This window comes from Myxine glutinosa, chromosome 8 (assembly GCF_964187855.1).
Source record: "Myxine glutinosa chromosome 8, kmMyxGlut1.1, whole genome shotgun sequence".
In the NCBI taxonomy this organism is placed as follows: domain Eukaryota; kingdom Metazoa; phylum Chordata; class Myxini; order Myxiniformes; family Myxinidae; genus Myxine; species Myxine glutinosa.
The window spans coordinates 106,546,908-106,565,991 of NC_136268.1; the positions used below are offsets into that span (position 1 = coordinate 106,546,908).

The window sequence follows — 19,084 nt, forward strand, 5'->3', positions numbered from 1 at the left end:
TCTGATACCACCACTTTTCGAAATCAAAAGACTATGGGCCCAAGACAGCCTTATCTTCCGGGGGGCTCGAGACAGACCATGAGGTTCCCCTCCGGGCCTACTTGCGCCTTTTGCCGGAAACCTGGACACTTGATGTCCAGTTGTTACCTCATGAAAAGGGAAAACCCAGAGCAGAGTCCGACTAGTACAACTCAGAATGCGATGGCAAACGTAAGAAATCGCCCACAGAAGAGTTACCAACCATTTATTTATGAGGGGTTTGTCTCACTAGAGGGAGACTTGACTAACCCAAGACCTGTTAGGGTATTGAGGGACATAGGAGCACATCAATCCTTAATGCTTGAAGGCATTTTTCCATTGATAAAGAGTACAGCAACTGGTGATAGTGTTCGGTTACAAGGGATCGGTGGCTGTGTTAGTGCCCCGCTTCATGTCATCCATTTGGAGTCCGATTTGGTGTCAGGACCAGTCACCGTCGGTTTACAAGCCACGCTTCCTGTAGAGGGAGTATCTGTGGTTATCGGGAATGATTTGGCCGGGGGTCAAGTTTATGGTAACCCGAGGGTTGGTAAAGAGACCAGCAGGGAAAATAACACCACACCAGCTCGGGATGGTGACAAAAGTACCAAGTTATTTGTAGGGGGACTGAACTTCAAAACAAAGGAGGAAGTTCTGACCTCTGTCTTCAACAGATATGGGCCGCTTGTGGAAGTGCGGTTGGTAAAAGACAGGGAAACGCAACAGTCAAGAGGGTTTGGTTATGTCACGTTTGCAAGCACAAAAGACGCCAGAGAGGCAGAGAAGAATTGGAATGGTAAGGATTTGGAGGGTCGGACCATAACAGTAGGGAAGGCATTTCGTAGGCGTCGGGAGGTCTACAGAAGAGGACAACATGGCGGTAGTTTTGGTGGTGGCAGCAGCCGATATTACGATGGAGGCTCCGAGAGTTACGGCATCTCCTGAAAGAGTGATTGTCAGAGCACTGGCCAAGAAGGAGACCGCCAGTCAGGTGGCTACTGTGACAAGTGGTCCCCCCGTAACTGTTAGGAGTCCGGAGAAGTTGAAGCACTAAATACGGTGGAGCCGCCGAGCCCAGACTCCTACACGGACTAACCGTGAACGCAACGTTCTTAAAGGCGTCCAGGTAGTGAACTTTCCTGCACGGAATAACCGTGAACTCCACGTTCCTGAAGGCGTCCATGTAATGAACTTTCCTCCCCGGACTAACCGTGAACTCCACATTCCTAAAGGCGTCCATGTAGTGAATACTCAGCCTGGCCTCCCGGAAAAAGTGCTATCGAGTTGTTTACCTTTGGGGCTTTGGTCACCACCCCTTAACCTTCATTCAAGAGAGACTAGAAGTTGTTGACGCTTGGTCCAGAGGGAATTAGCTTTGGGAAAGTTCTGGGGGTTGTGTAAAATTTTGGTTGCTCTATTTTTGGGGAAGGTTGAATATTGTTGCCCCCAGGGATTGCTGATTTGGTTTGTGAATTTACTTTTGCCTGTTCAAAGAGGGCATACAAAGAAAGTTTTCGCGGTGTTCCAACTTTCTTTCTTGAGGGGGGGAAGTGTTACGTATTCGGCCCTAATGATAAATTGTTATGATTACTGTTGTTGGTTCGAAGTATCCTAGATATTATGCTTATGGTGACTTATGGGAAAGGGTTGTTGTGGGTAGAATAATTAAAAGCCCTCCTGGTGAAATGTGGCCAGAAATCCGGATCGAGACCGGAAGCGGTGGAGCGGAGAAAAGGGGTGGAGCAAAGAGAAAACGAGGAAGGAGCAGGGAAACGTGTTCTGATTGCAGCTCCCGACCGAGCAGTGAAACGTGTTCGGATTGCAGCTCCCGACGGAGCAGTGAAACGTGTTCGGATTGCAGCTCCCGACCGAGCAGTGAGTGAGAAAGCCGACCGCGATTTTCGCCACGCGCATCACTGGCCGTGACCGGGTTTTTGTGACGCGTCGACCAGGCGTTACTCTCCGGCGACGGCTGAGCAACCTACAAGTCCGCGGCTGTGGGAGGGTTATTGAGGAGACTCGCGGATTGAACCGCAACCGGGTACGTACCCGAAATTGTCTTTGGAATCTCCCATTCTACCGCCATCGTGCTGGGGATTGGACCACGTGACCTTTGGGTTGGTTCGATCGTCTTCGCTTCCACGGATTGGAACTGGACATTGATTCCACGCACTGGAGCGAATCGACGTCGCCTTGGAGGAGGACAGAGACATTGGGGAAAGGGCCGTGAGTTTGGGGGTTAAGGGACTTAATAAGGTGGTACCACCTGTAGATAGGAATTATATGGTGAAGTGCTGTAATAATGGGGTCGTGATTCCTGTGCGGGATCTATAACATATGGTTTGGGAGTGTTGTAATATATTGTGTGTTTGAAGTGTTATAATATATTGTGGTTTGTTCGTATCCCTTGGTGTGGACTCGTTGATTTATCGGCTGGTTTTCACACAAGGACAACATCTTTCTGCCGGGGACTCGATAGGGGAGGACCCCGTAACAGTGTATCCTGGGCTTGAATCTTAACCCAGCTATAAACTGTCATCCCGGTGTTTCACAAGGGAGATTCATCAGTGTGTGCCGTCCCATCAGTCCGGTCATCGTGTGTGTGTGTGTGTGTGTGTGTGTGTGTGTGTGTGTGTGTGTGTGTGTGTGTGTGTGTGTGTGTGTGTGTGTGTGTGTGTATTTTAGTCATCAGTGTATGTGTGTGATGGACGTTAAACAGGTGTCCCATTTGCCAGCATTGGTTGGTGAACATTAAAGATTCCACTGTGTCCTTCATGAAGTGTAGGGAAGTTATCGCCGGCATCATGAACAAATTCCAAATTCCTGCCCTATCCAGCAGAGGGCATCGAATCTGCGGCACGCAACATCTGCGTGTTGTGTCGAATCTGCGGCACGCAACATCTGCGTGTTGTATCGAATCGGTGTGTTGTATCGAATCTGCGGCATGCAACATCTGCGTGTTGTATCGAATCTGCGTGTTGTATCGAATCTGCGGCATGCAACATCTGCGTGTTGTATCAAATCTGCGGCACGCAACATCTGCGTGTTGTATCGAATCTGCGGCACGCAACATCTGCGTGTTGTACCGAATCTGCGAAACTGCACCCTCAGCCAATGATGGTTCCTTGTAACAATGTGCTACATACGAACATATTTCCTTGTTTTATTGATGTTATATTATGGCCATCTTCGTGAATGAAAAATTAATCTAACCATATTCTCCATGTTTTCACAGACGACCCATTGCTCACAGTGGACCCCAAAGTGGTTGTGTCTGGTGAGAATGTGTCCATCGTATGCCAAATTAATGCAGCCCCTCTTATGAGGCTCTTCGTCCAATGTGGTGACATGAAAAAGGAAACACTCAACATTGATTCTTGGTGGAAAAATATTTCGGTGAAGCTTGATATCATTGCCTCAGCTTCTCTACATAGAACGACCTGTCATTGTCACGTGTACGATGTGATGGTTCATCTCAAAGAGGTAGAGAAACAACTCTTCGTCATACAAGGTGAGTGTCGGTGTATAAGGTACGACTGGTCTACACGGTGTGGATGAGGAATGAAGGCCGGAATAAATGAGATTGGGTTAACTCTTAGATGCAGGCATGAAAAATCCTACATAAACGCAGCCATTGGGCCTCGGAGGCCCAACGGATGTATCCGTGGCTTTTTTTTCTTTTTTCTTTCATATCCTTTTTCAATCCAAGTCGATGCTCTTGGATGTGTATTTGCTCAGAAAATGTGAATCGTTGATCCTATTATTTGGAAGAATCCCATACAAGTAATGAATCATTTTTGGGTTTTTTTTGGCAAATTTTTTTTTTCAACTTTTTTTCTCTAAAAGGTTGAGGCTCATGGAGGAGTATTTGCTCAAACAATATGATTCACTGATCCTTTTATTTAGAATGTATATGTCCACAACATTGTCAAAAATCCGACACCAATGCAGTCCTGGGAGGCCCGGGCATTTTATTTACTTATCATGATGATGTGTAATGTGTAATAAGTGTAATGTGTAATTTGTTATGGGTAATGTGTAATGGGTAATGTGTAATGTGTTATGGGTAATGTGTAATGTGTTATGGGTAATGTGTAATGTGTTATGAATGAAGGTTTTACCTCGAATCTGAATGAAATATTTTCATATTTATTCCATCGAATTATTTATATCCAAGTTATAGGAGCATACAAGAAGGCTCATGCAAAGAAAATAATTATATAACATGGTTATAACACAAGAAAAATTATGAGGTGCCTCTAATGCCCCAGGCCTGCATTAGTGTTATGAATGAAGAATTAAGCTTTTTCCATGAACCTGAATGAAAATTTTCATATTTTTGTCACTGAATTATTTGTAACCAAGTTATCGGAGCATATAATGAGGCTCGTATCAAGAAAATAATGATATAACATAGTAGTCTAGTAGGAAGACTAGGTCCCCCTGCACCCCCCGGAGATATACTTCTAATCAGTGTTTCTAGATTGGAAAAAATGTGTAGAAAATGACTAGCTATGGCCCCAAGCTGAAAAAATGTCCCACATACCATTTTTATGCAAATTACTGCTGCAAATTTTATGCAAAATTATGCAAATTTTATGCAAATTTTTGATGAGGAGTAGAGTTGAGGGGTCTTTGAGGGCTTCATCGAGGTGCTCTCGGTTGCAAGACTGGGTCATTCTGAGAAGCACAGCAGGGTCAGAGATCATGATGTTCTCCTCCTCAGTGAATCTCTCCATCAACAGCCTCTCCATTGCCTCACACACTGTTTTGAGGCAAAAGAGGGACTTTGCGTAGGCCTTTCCACTGAGAACACCTTTGAGAGATCCACTTGTTACTAGTTGTGCCTCAAAGAGAATCTCTGCATATCCAGAACCACGCATCTTGTGTCCAGTGAGCATCCCGATGTAGTTCATGGATGTGTGGAAGGGTCCAATCGTTACTACATGACTAGCAAATTCATTTGGCCAGCGCCAGATGATGGGAAGGGCTTTCATGCAGACACCCAGATCAAATGTATTCAGGACCCATCTCTGACCCACCTCAGCAGTTGCTGCCTCGGAACGCTTCAGTAGCTCACGAACAACTGCGTTGTCTGTGATCGGTCTGTGCCTGGTGCCTGCATGGCATGGCAATGGCCTGCAGCCTGTGCCTGGGCTAGGGGGTTTCACCTCTGCAACTGGTTCTCCCCCACCCAGCAAATCAACAGTCGACTACTGCACGCCTATCCACCAACCGATCACAGACAACGCAGTTGTTCGTGAGCTACTGAAGCGTTCCGAGGCAGCAACTGCTGAGGTGGGTCAGAGATGGGTCCTGAATACATTTGATCTGGGTGTCTGCATGAAAGCCCTTCCCATCATCTGGCGCTGGCCAAATGAATTTGCTAGTCATGTAGTAACGATTGGACCCTTCCACACATCCATGAACTACATCGGGATGCTCACTGGACACAAGATGCGTGGTTCTGGATATGCAGAGATTCTCTTTGAGGCACAACTAGTAACAAGTGGATCTCTCAAAGGTGTTCTCAGTGGAAAGGCCTACGCAAAGTCCCTCTTTTGCCTCAAAACAGTGTGTGAGGCAATGGAGAGGCTGTTGATGGAGAGATTCACTGAGGAGGAGAACATCATGATCTCTGACCCTGCTGTGCTTCTCAGAATGACCCAGTCTTGCAACCGAGAGCACCTCGATGAAGCCCTCAAAGACCCCTCAACTCTACTCCTCATCAAAAATTTGCATAAAATTTGCATAATTTTGCATAAAATTTGCAGCAGTAATTTGCATAAAAATGGTATGTGGGACATTTTTTCAGCTTGGGGCCATAGCTAGTCATTTTCTACACATTTTTTCCAATCTAGAAACACTGATTAGAAGTATATCTCCGGGGGGTGCAGGGGGACCTAGTCTTCCTACTAGACTAATAGTAGTACAACAACATTTATGCCTGGTCTCGAAGGCCCTGGCCTGCATTCGTGTTATGAGTGAAGAATGAAGATTTTGCCTCACCTGAATGAAATTTTCATATTTTTGTCACTGAATTATTTGTAACCAAGTTATCGGAGCATATAATGAGGCTCATGTCAAGAAAATAATGATATAACATAGTAGTAAAACAACATTTATGCAGGGCCTCGAATGCCCCAGGCCTGCATTCGTGTAGAATTTTCATGTTAAAGTGAAGAATGAAGCTTTTCCCACGAGCCTGAATGTTATATATATATTTTTATGTCACTGAATTTTGTGTAACAACATGAAGGTTGGTGAAAATGAGGCTCATTCCCAAAAAAATTTGTACAACATTGTTTTTGCAACAAAAAAAACAACCTTGTGGGCCTCCGAGGCCCAATCACTGCATCCAAGGGTTAATAAGGAAAGTCCTATTTCTGAACATGTTGGCCATCAATAAAGTCAACCGCACTAACAAAACTGAAAATCGAGTTAAATAATGTGCTGGAGAATAATGTACAGTATTCTTAAAGATAATTACTATAAGGACAGCAATTTTACAGGTTGAATTGATGCACTTTCGTTTCTTGCATACTCGATGAAGGAAGTACAGCTTCAATCACAATCGTCAGGAGACCAGGAAGCTTATTTCCATTGGTAATACAAGGAACTTGGACATAGGAGTAGGCTATTCGGCCCATCCATGCATATACGCATCGTCCTTATCCCATCAATTCAGAATCCATTTATTGTCTTTAGCACCAACCCAATCTAGCATTTGGCTATTATAATAGTACACATTGCTGCGGTTTTGAGATTGGCAGATTGAAGGCATTAAAGGTTAAAGGTTTGCCCCCCATAGTTAGTCACACGAGCAACATAAAGGCCCATTTGTAGTATAGTTATGTCTTAGTATGTGTAAGAGTAGGCCATTTCCCCTCTTAGTGCCTGCATTGTGTAAAGACATGAGAATAGGTCCTCCATTCATTTTGCGTCCCACCTCCAATTCTACCTCTACGGGCATAATATGGGATGGGTGCAATTCTACCTCTATGCGTGTAATTGATCCCGCGCCCCATTCGGCTGACCACTAGTCGAGTAACACGAGGTAGGCCTGAGAAGGAGGAGCGGGGGTCGGGGTGAGCCGCGTTGAGATCGGGAGCGGCAGAGGCGATGACTGTAAGAGCCACCAGCCAATCAGAGCTCTAGCGGCATGGCGTGAGAGGGCGTGGTGAGGCGCGTCTGGTGAGTTCCAGAAGGTTCACGGGGCGTGTCTATATAGGTTGCTGCGCAAAGCCCTCGAGAGGACTTACAGCGTGGTAAGAGGACTTAGAAGAGGCATTGAACTGTACAAAGTACGCGGGCGCAGCCAGACGCGCCGGTAACGCATATTGCGCTTTTCACCCACGCGAGTAAGCACGGCCATAGCCGCAAGTGAATAACCGCCAACCACGCCAAAGCCCGCTCCCTACCATTCGCCCCGTGATAACCCGCTCCGTTCAGGCGACACGCTACGCGCTCCTGCCTTCTCCTCCTTCCATCTACACGGGACGTGCCGGGGACCGGAGAGAGAGCTGAACGGAAGCCATCCCTGGACGCACTGGGAACATCATCCTGCTCATCAGCAACCCCCGTGTGAGTGTGTGTGAGATGGGCCCGTTTGTCCTGGGTATTAAGTAAGACTGTATAAGGCTGCTCTGTGTCCCCTTTTTCTCTACCATTGTATAGTGTAAATAAATTCTGTTCTTCCTTCCAATTCGATCGTCTTTGTGATTTCGCCATTGACTAAGCGTGGTACGAATAAGAACCACTTGAATCGGGGTCTAGTAATTAATAATAGCGCGAATCACGTGTATGCAACCTCTCGGCGTATCACCGACGCACGTGGTTCGTGTGGGGCTTATTTCCTCGCTTCCAGGGCAGTGCGAGTACTTAGGTAACAGCGAACTTGGTCTTGAAACCCTATTTCGCGCTGTCCGGAAGGGACGTAATAGGTCCCGGGTCGCGCCAGGTCGGTCAAAGACAAGTGGACTAATCCCCCCTTGGTAAGGGGAGACGGCCGGCGGCAGATCCGCAACAATTGGTGTCAGAAGTTGGGATAGGACCCGAATTGCGCTTAACGCACTCAAAAATTACGAGCGACCCAAATTTAGTATTAAAATCCAAATTGTATTCGTACCATGGCTAGCCAAGGCGGTCGAATGCCGGTGGAGGTAAATGAGGAGGTAGTGGAGGTAGAATAATTAATAACCCAGGACCGGGGAGAATTGGGAGAAATGGAGGAAGCCGAAGAGGGTGCGGCAGCAGGGTAACGGGAAGAAAATGGCGGCGTGGCGGCGAGAGCCGAGCCCGCGGCGCCAGTGGACTGGGGCCTATTTGTGACCCACATGATGGCCTTTGTGGCCAAAATGGAGGATAGCCTGAAAGGAATGAGTGGGCAAATGGCTAGTCAGATGAAAGAAATGAGCGGTCGATTGAAAGTAGAGGGGGACAAATCAAGGGCAGAAATGAGAGAATTGGGGGACAAATCCACCCCGGACATAAAAAAAATGGGTGATGAATTGGAAAACAAAATGGGTGGCCAAATTAGAGAAATGGGGGATAAAACCACCCGGGAATTTGAAGAGGCGAAAAAGGGGCTGGGGAGCAAAATGGATACCCGAAAGAACGAATTGAGAAAAATGAGGGTGGCGTCGAAAAAGGAAACGAAAGAGATGAGGAAGGACATAAGGCGCATGTTGAGCAAAGAGGTCGCAAAGGGACGCGACGGGGTAACGTGATGTGAGGAACGCGTGGAGAGCCGGGTAGAGCAGAGCACAGTTAAGTTGACCGGGGCTATAGAAATCGCGACTCGGGGTGTGGAAAAGCCGACCGCCGCCGAATTGGAGAAGAAAATTTCAAGCGCGCCGGCGGTCGTTGAGCTAGAAATAATTGAAATAAAAGAAATAGTGGAAATTGGGGATGAAGAGACGGCAGAGATAGAAATTAAATCGAAGAAAGAAATGGAATGCACCCAAAGTTTGTGTTCACATCGTGATGTCGTGCTGCCTAACCCCAATGAGAGTTTACAGGTGCTGGCGGAGAAGAGAATCCCGAAGGTGAGTAGGAGCGTGTATGGCACGAAAATGCTTGGCGCGAAAAGATTTTGGCGCGCTTGGGATCCAGACGCAACCCGGGCGCTCGTGGAAGGTCCGTGGTGCGATGTGTGAAAGCGAATGGCGCGCGTGTGCATACGGCACCGGAGTGCGAGTGTAAGATGGAGTGTATGTGGGAAGAGTGTGTTGAAGAGGAGTGTGAAACAGAGTGTGCGATGGAGGAGAGTGAGAGCGAATGAACACCAGAGTGTGTTGTAGAGAGTGTACCAGAAGAGTGCACACCCATGGGTAAGTGTGCGCTGATTGGGTGTGTACCAGAAGAGTGCACACCCGTGGTTGTTACTGAGGATGTAACAGGGGAGTGTGCGCGAGGGTGTGCGATGGCCAAGTGTGTGGCGGAGTGTGTGAGTGGTACGAGTGCACCGGGGTGTGCGGGAAACGAGTGCACACCTGACTGTGTGCGGAGAGCGAAGGCTGTAATATAATGCAGGGAGTGTATGGGAGGCGCTGGAGCGCCTCGATGTGCGAGAGTGGAACGGGTCGCGTGTGTTGAGAACGCGGCTCGGGCATCGAAGCAGACCGGGGCAGCGGTTAGGGTGAGGTATAGCCGACGCGAGTCCTCGGTGTGTGGTGTGCTTGGTGTGCAGCGGGAATCGTTGCCGCAGTGGCGTGCATGATTCGTGCCGGGCCCCGCCCTGTATGGTCGGTGCCGCGCCTTGGCGGGAAAGGCGATCGGCACGGTTCGAGGGGGGGGGGGGGGGATAGGAGAGGTCGGAGCTTCGCCCCCTGGCGGGCGAGGTGCTCCGACCGTGGGCGGCTGGGCCATCGTGCCGGGGACCGAAAGGCTCCACGCAGGGATGGCGCCTGGAACCTTGGCCCAACAAAATCTCCTCCCCTGAATCGAAAATGCCGGACGGACGGACCCAACCAACAGGAGACCAACCACCCGCATGCATTGCTCAGCTTTTTGAAGCCGAGCTGTGATGAAAATGTATTGCTGCACGGAGAGGCTCATAGTTAGTGGACGAATAGCCATAGCGTTGGCAAATGGTACCCTGCGTGGGGGAGTGGTAGGTTTACCATCCCTCACATATTGGGGCACATGAGCAATAGATTATGGGGTGGCAGTGTAAACTAGCCGAGGGCGGGCTAGGATATTGTTAGGGATTTAGAGATGACAAAAAAAAAAAAAAAAAAACACCTTTAGAGGCCATTTTTCCCCGCAAGCGGGGGTTGGCCTTTTTCGGGGACCGTGGTTGTTGTTGTTTTTTTGGTCCCCTTTTTGAAGCAATGTTTTACGGCCGGATGCCCTTCCTGACGCCAACCCTTTTTGTCGCCTTTTTACGACAAACAGGGAATTACCAGTGAACTGGTACTCAATTTGCCGACCTCGGAAGGATGACAGGCTGAGTCAACCCCCTGGTGTTAATTCAGCGATTGACCGGGATTCGAACCCAGGATCCTAGGATCCTAAGCCCTCACCCTAGCCGCTTGCCCAACACCAGGGCTAGAGATGACAATAGGAGACACAATATTTAAGTAGTGACATTTGTACAGGTGGAGGGGACATAGAGAGCGAAGGATAATGACGATAATGATGACGATGATAATAATGATAATAATAATGATGATGATGATGATGATGATAATGATTATAATGATACAACAACAATGATTATAATGATGTTGGATGATAATGACGAGGGAGTGCTTAGTGTAAGGGAAAACGGGGAAGCACGAGTATTAGGGGAAGCAGCTAGTTAGATGATGCTGTGTGTGTGTGTAGTACGTAGTAGTGTGGAGAAATTGTGGGTGTGGATGAGCTTGAGCAAATGAGGAATTGAATGGAAATCACTGTGTGTGTGGAGCTTGAGATTGAGGTGCAAATGAGGAATTGGTTGGGGATAACCAGAGGTGGTGTATGAGTGGTGTATTGAGGACATATGCGGTTGTGTTAGTGTGAATTGACTTGCATGGTGTGCAACTGGAGAAAAGGTATGTGAGCACAGGAGGTGTGCAAGAGAGCTTGGTGTGTGGAATAAATGGTGTGGAATGAGTGGTGTGGAATGCATGGTGCGAAGGAGTGATTGGGGGAAGATGGACCCCTTCACGAATACCCAGGGAGGGTAGTTTAAAGTCAGGTAGAGGGTTTAGGTAAATTGTTTGGATATTGACATCTGTGGTGCAGGAAGTAGCATGAAGTGCTTGGATGGGTGCATGAGTCAGTGAATGGCTGGGCGTGTGGGCTTTGTTGGTGCGTATGGTTATTGGGGCACTCCGCCACTGGTAGTCTGTCGGCCAGGTGAGGCCGCAGGTAGGCTCTGGGAGCCAGTCAGAGTAGTGTTCAGTGGGGCCCCAGGATCCAAGAGAAGGACCCGGGTAGCCCAATGCCAGGGAGGGCATCAGAGGGGTGAGAGGCAGGAGGGGCCTTCCCCAGTGTAGGGTAGTCGCAAGGAGCAAGGTAAGTTCGGGTGGCAACTTCAGTGGCGGAGGTGCGCAGGTAGTTGGACCTGCTAGTGGAGCCACACAACCCAGCCCCGAAATTGTGCAAAGGCACAGTAGTGAAAAATTGGGGAGTGAGACCCAAATTGGATGGCATCACAGGATGGTCAATGGGAATTGGTTTTTAGAACCACATAGTTTAAAGATGCCAATTGGCAGGGCATGACCCTGGGTAGTGTAACTGAGTTAATGTTATTAGAGTATAGTTTGGATGAGGAATCTCTTCGCACCATCCACATCCACTCACCAAGGGAGACGGAACTCCACACCAGGTTTTGTGAACTATTTGAGTGAGTAAAGACGCATCTCGACGTGGATGAGACATTGTGGGTATTCCATCTCTTCCTTCTTGGGAGGGATTGGACGACGAATTTGGTATAGAGGGGGATATGGGAGACAGGACGTAGTGACGAATTTGTAAATTGTAAATACAGGGAAGGGCAAGGGTAGTGTAGGCTGACATGGGGGGGGGGGGGGGGGGGGTACGAACAGTTAGGGACGAGCTTGCTCTGCTCGCTCTGCCGCGCCCCTCATGTTGCATTGCCTCGTATTGATGTGTACCTTTGCGTCCTTTCCTTTGCTAACTGTGCTTTGTCTCTCCTCCCCACCCATGGACCCATTTTGGAGGGGAGGGTGCAGGAACACTGAACTGTGCAGCTGCACCTGGCTACACATGTGCGGCACCCCTGCTGCATTTTGCTGCACCACAATACACATTATGGACCACACGTTCTGTGGCCTTGCCTTTTTGCTGAGCAGTCATTTGCTGCAAACTTACCTTGCACCTGCGGACTACTGGTTTTAAGTGGCGTCGATGTCACGCAGTCGGACCACATGAGATGGGCCCTGCTGTCAATGAAAACGGACATGGTTTGTACATTGTATTCTGGTGTGCCAGGAAAGAAGACCTTTAAGTTTTTTATTATTGCACACCGAAGATGAAGCAGGAAGCAAGAAGATGCAGCCAAGCAGCAAATATGACATTTGAAATGTGACCTTTTTGTGAAATGTGTATTGGTGTATTGGTACATTGCTGTGTTTTCTCCCCTCCAAACTTCTTTCAAAAAAAGAACAGGTCCTGGGTTATAGAGATGTAAATAATTAGGTGTAGTGTTGTAAATAAGATGTTACCCACCGGCTTTATGTTTAGTTTCAAAACAATTCCGCAATTCGGTTAGCTGTGGGTGTGAGTCAGTTAGAGTTAGTGACACAACGCAGTAGGTGGGACATATTTAGTGTTGTAAAACTGTCACATACAGGGAGTTAGATTAAATGTTAGAGGGGAACCACATCTAAGTGTCACACGTAATTTAAAAACTAGTCCCAAACCTTTCTAAAAACCGGTCGTTCTCACTTGCGTGGGTTCGACTCGGGGACGAGTCTCGCAAGGGACGGGGGCAGTGCTGCAGTTTTGAGATTGGCACATTGAAGGCATTAAAGGTTAAAGGTTTGCCCCCCATAGTTAGTCACACGAGCAACATAAAGGCCCATTTGTAGTATAGTTATGTCTTAGTATGTGTAAGAGTAGGCCATTTCCCCTCTTAGTGCCTGTGTTGTGTAAAGACATGAGAATAGGTCCTCCATTCATTTTGCGTCCCACCTCCAACTCTACCTCTATGGGCGTAATATGGGATGGGTGCAATTCTACCTCTATGGGCGTAATTGATCCCGAGCCCCATTCGGCTGACCACTAGTCGCGTAACATGAGGTAGGCCTGAGAAGGAGGAGTGTGGGGTCGGGGTGAGCGGCGTTGAGATCGGGAGCGGCAGAGGCGATGACGGTAAGAGCCACCAGCCAATCAGAGCTCTAGCGGCATGGCATGAGAGGGCGTGGTGAGGCGCGTCTGGTGAGTTACAGAAGGTTCACGGGGCGTGCCTATATAAGTAGCCCTCGAGAGGACGTACAGCGTGGTAAGAGGACTTATCAGCAGGACTTGAAGGACTTGTACCAGTAGCGAAAGGACTTGGAGAGGATAAGCGCGTTGTTTGAGGACTTGCGCAGAGAGAGAGAAGAAGAGGCGTTGAACTGTACAAAGTACGCGGGCGCAGCCAGACGCGCCGGTAACGCATATTGCGCTTTTCACCCACGCGAGTAAGCGTGGCCATAGCCGCAAGTGAATACCCGCCAGCTACGCCAAAGTCCGCTCCCCACCATTCGCCCCGTGATAGCCCGCTCCGTTCAGGCGACGCGCTACGTGCTCCGACCTTCTCCTCCTTCCATCGACACGGGACGTGCCGGGGACCGGAGAGAGAGCTGCACGGAAGCCATCCCTGGACGTGCTGGGAACATCATCCTGCTCATCAGCAACCCCCGTGTGAGTATGTGTGAGACGGGCCCGTTTGTTCTGCGTATTAAGTAAGACTGTATAAGGCTGCTCTGTGTCCCCTTTTTCTCTACCATTGTATAGTGCAAATAAATTCTGTTCTTCCTTCCAATTCGATCGTCTCTGTGATTTCGCCATTGACTAAGCGTGGTACGAATAAGAACCGCTTGAATCGGGGTCTAGTAATTAATAATAGCGCGAATCACGTGTACGCAACCGCTCGGCGTATCACCAACGCACGTGGTTTGTGCGGGGCTTATTTCCTCACTTCCAGGGCAGCGCGAGTTCTTAGGTAACAGCGAACTTGGTCCTGAAACCCCATTTCGCGCTGTCCGGAAGGGACGTAATAGGTCCCGGGTCGCGCCAGGTCAGTCAAAGACAAGGGGACTAATCCCCCCTTGGTAAGGGGAGAAGGCCGGCGGCAGATCCGCAACAATATATTTATTATAATGTATATTAGAGTTTTGTTATTTGTGTTGTTTGAGAGGATTGCTCAAAATTAAAACTGCCATAAAATAAGAAATTGTTTGATTCTGTCTGTATGGGGAAGCTGATAGATGTTTGTCATTTGTTTCTCATTCAAAATTTACATCAGTTAATTTTTCACGTAATAATCATGATTCGATTTATATCGATATGTAAAGCATTGAGTTTAACACGGAATGAGTTCAAGAAGTTCTCGGAACGAGATGCTCATCAGTCAACAAAGCCACAATTTCTAACGTTTCAATTGGAGTATTATTAATTAGTCAGGAAATATTTTTTTCTCTTACGAGTCATACATGTTTATTTTTTCCTACTAAACGTACTCATCACATATACAGTCATGTGAAAAAGTAAGTACACCCCATGTAAAGTTTTGACTTTTTCAACATATTTCAACATACAGCTATTTGATCTTCATTTCAACAATATTGATAGATAAAGGTGATATAATATAACAAATATCATGAAACATTTACATTTTGTAGTACATTGTATAATTTAAATAAACATAAATGCAAATGATGCATGTGGAAAAAGTAAGTACACCCTTGGCTCTAATAGGTGGTATTGCCCCCTTTGGCAGAAACAACCTCAAGTAGGCATTTCTTATAACTGTTTACTAGTCTCTGACATCGACTGGGAGAAATTTTTGCCCACTCCTCCATGCAGAATTCTTTCAGCTGTGCGATGTTTGAGGGGTTTCTTGCATGCACAGCTCGTTTCAAATCCCCCCACAACATCTCGATGGGATTTAGATCCAGGCTTTGACTTGGCCATTCCAGGACCCTCCATTTCTTTCTTTTCAGCCATTCCTTGGTTGATTTACTGGTATGTTTAGGGTCTTTGTCATGTTGCAAGGTCCACCTTCGGTTGAGCCTCAACTTTCCGAGAGATGGCCTCACATTATCCTCAAGCACCCTCTGGTACAATGAAGAATTCATAGTGGATTCTATGATGGTGAGCTGCCCAGGCCCTGATGCAGCAAAGCTGCCTCAAACCATAATATTTCCACCACCATGCTTTACAGTTGGTATCAGGTTCTTGTGGTCAAATGCTGACTTTTGTTTTCACCAAACATGTCTTCTGGTACTGTGGCCAAATAGCTCTACCTTTGACTCATCTGTCCAGAGCACATTGTTCCAGAAGTGCTGGTCTTTACCTAGGTGTTCATTGGCAAACTTTAGTCTTGCCCTGATGTTCTTTCTGGACAGAAAAGGTTTCCTCCTGGCACACCTCCCATGTAGATCAAATTTGTGCAGCCTCTTTCTAATGGTAGACTTGTGCACTTTGACATCAACAGTGGCAAGAGCTACCTGTAGGTCCCGTGATGACATTCTGGGGTTCTTAGAGACTTCTTTCAGCATCTTTGCGGTCTGCTCTCGGGCTGAACTTGCTGGGGCGGCCTGGCCTGAACAAGTTGGCAGTTGTTTGGAATCTTCTCCACTTGCAGATGATCTTCCGGACAGTCGAATGATTGATTTCCAATTGTTTGGAGATCTTTTTAAATCCCTTCCCAGACTCGAAGGCATCTATAACCTTCTTTCTGAATGCCTCAGAGAGCTCTTTTGATCTAGGCATGGTGACGCCGCACACTTCAACAACAAAGAGCAAACCAAACTAAATGTCTGAGGTTTAAATGAGACAGGTTCCTCCAAGATCCTCTCTAACGATGTTCTAATCATTTGCACCTGAGCTGGTGCACCTGATTCTAATTTTAGGTATTTGAAGTAGTGATAAATGTAGGGGTGTACTTACTTTTTCCACTTTCGAAATTAGCATTTATGTTTATTTAAATTATACAATGGATTACAAAATGTAAATGTTTCATATTTGTTATATTATATCACCTTTATCTATCAATATTGTTGAAATGAAGATCAAATAGCTGTATGTTGAAATATGTTGAAAAAGTCAAAACTTTACATGGGGTGTACTTACTTTTTCACGTGACTGTATTAACAAAAAATTCAAGACGCGGGCATTTCTTCGAATATTAGTACAGTAATACCCCGGCCTACGTCATTAATTGGTTCCATAAGCCGTGACGTAACTCGGTTTTTGACATAAACCGGGCGTAATGTCTTAAAAATGCCTTAAAATGAAGACAAACACCGTAAAACTAGAGTAAATAACTGGAGGAGGCTGCGGCTTCGCAGAAAATTGCAAATTTGCAAATCCATGCACATGTGCACATGCACACGTCGATCGGTTCGTCGACGCCGGATGCCGGCGAGGTGCCTGACGAGGCACCCCGGCTTGAGGCATGACACGGTCGTTCGTTTCACATGGGCCATGGGCCATGGGGCCTGACCTCGTCGCGGACATTGCACACTCTGCACGGTGACGTGACGTGACGTCTGCCACGGACGGTCGTAAAACTAGAGTAAATAACTGGAGGAGGCTGCGGCTTCGCAGCAAATTGCAAATTGCAAATTTGCAAATCCATGCACATGTGCACATGCACACGTCGATCGGTTCGTCGATGCCGGATGCCGGCGAGGTGCACGACGAGGCACCCCGGCTCGAGGCATGACACGGTCGTTCGTTTCACATGGGCCATGGGCCATGGGGCCTGACCTCGTCGCGGACATTGCACACTCTGCACGGTGATGTGACGTGACGTCTGCCACGGACGGTCGTCCGAGCCGGCATCGTCATGTTTCGCCGTTGCCACGTTACGTTGGTTGTTTTACACAGTAAAGGAACCTTTGCACAGTAAAGGAATAATCACAAAAATACCAGCGAAAGGCAAAGCAAGCACGCGACCGCAGCACAGGACAAAATGCATATGGCGTCGCCTTTGTTTTGAATGAGAACCAGCAGCTACGCGTACGTATACTGTACGTACATTTTAAATATTTTAAATGTGCTTTTTATTGTATTTTAAATTGTTTAGATTGTTAAAACATCAACGTTAAAACAACGATCAACGATCGTTAAAACGTTAAAACATCCAATTATTGTTTAATTTTTTTCACGTCCGTAGGAGTGACGTAAAGTCGCACATAATGACGTTCGCTGAACTGAAATTTACTCTAGAAGAGTGGCGTAAAGTCGGATTTGACGTTGGTCGAAATGGCGTAAAACGGGGTATGACTGTATATTCTATTGTTCCGAGAGCTTTTTGAACTTCCCTCCTACCCTCAACATAAGCCATAGCTCACCATCACCAGTTGAGTCAAAACAGAGTCGAATGGATGTGGTCTAAAAGTTGTTTTTTAGGGATGGCAGGAGGCCGATCACTAACAGGGATATACAAGGAAGTTTGGCGCAAGAGGAGGCCACGCTGCCAATCAGGCCTGTGCTACACCAACATACCAGATACCATAACCCCACACACACACAAACCAACTACAAGTATCACTGTAAAATATGCAGGCTGTATAAAATGGTTGCCAACATTGTTTAACTTTGAAGGTTCAGCAGTCAGCACAAAGCGATTCTTTGTTTGGTCAGGAGGCTAAAATCGATCCGAGTTTGGGGAGCATTGAACAAGTGGAACCATGGAGTTTAAAATCAGCCAGTTGGCTCTGAATTTTTCCTTTAACAAGAATTGTTTAGGAATGTCTTTTGATTAATATAATTGATGGCCTCTTGAGATGAGGTTTTTTTTCTTTTCTTCTTCTTCTTCTTTTTGTTTCACAGAATTTTCGACTATGTACTATGTTTTTGCCACAAACAGATCCACCTTCTCTGCTTGCCGACCCGACATTACCTGTACCTGGTGAAAGCATCTCTATTAACTGTAGTGTTTGTTCTCCTCCTGGATCAATCCTCACCCTGTCATGTGATGGAAGGAATAAATCGATTAGCCTCTCTCATTCTCAACCAGAGCAGCACTGCACGGTGAACCTGAACCTCACTGTTTCAGATAATCACCACCATTTGTTGAAGTGCTCCTGTTACATTCTGGATGAGAACAGGAAGATTGTCATGTGGACACAAAAGGAGCTTATGGCTCATGGTGAGTAATCGTCAGTCAGGATCTTCAACCCTAAGTTAGATCTTCAACCCTAAGTTAGATCTTCAACCCTAAGTTAGATCTTCAACTTCTAATCGTCAACCCTAAGCTGTGCTTGAAAATTCCAAATATTGGTCTGCACAAATGAAGGAAGGATTTTGCTCGGCAAAGAATAGTCTGCACCAGACTTTCAGAGTCCACTTGGATGTTTGTCTGCCCAAGAGACATCCTGGCTGATAGTGAGTTTGAAGCGTTTAAGGGACCGTCTAAATGTTTGATCATAGAAGTGGAGACGTGGGTTTGATTGATAGCCCCTGTGGAAAGAAACAGCGAATAAGTGGGACTTCTAAGTGGATTAAAAGCCATGTTCCAGTTATTGGACCAGTTATTATTTATTTTTTAGCTCCTCATTGGACTTGGTCCGAAACGGGGGCTTATGGATTGGATCTCGTCCGTCCGTCCATCCGCAACCATATCTCGGAGATGTATGGACTGATTTTGTTCATACTTGGCACAAAGACCATACATGATAGTGTACATATGCACACCATTTTGTTTCACGATGTGATCAAACATGGTCGACTGGCAGCCATTTTAGTTGTAAAAAAAACCCAGTATTGAACCCGTCCTCAATTATTTTTTGGACATTAATTTACCGATCTTGTTCGAACTTGGCGCAGTGATAATGAATGATTGCTTACATGTACACGTTATTTTCTTTGGAGATCAGATCCAAGATGGCCGACTGGT

The 19,084-nt window shown here is 46.9% G+C and overlaps 1 long non-coding RNA gene across 1 annotated transcript in view; it reads left to right on the plus strand.

The window, feature by feature from the left end:
- Positions 1 to 17,670, plus strand: part of LOC144893162 (uncharacterized) — a 29,566-nt gene extending 11,896 nt beyond the window's left edge. Inside the window, exons 3-4 of the long non-coding RNA XR_013624223.1 lie at positions 3,254 to 3,529; positions 17,596 to 17,670. This is a non-coding gene — a long non-coding RNA (uncharacterized LOC144893162). The remainder of the gene's footprint in view (positions 1 to 3,253; positions 3,530 to 17,595) is intronic.
- Positions 17,671 to 19,084: the final 1,414 nt, after the last annotated feature.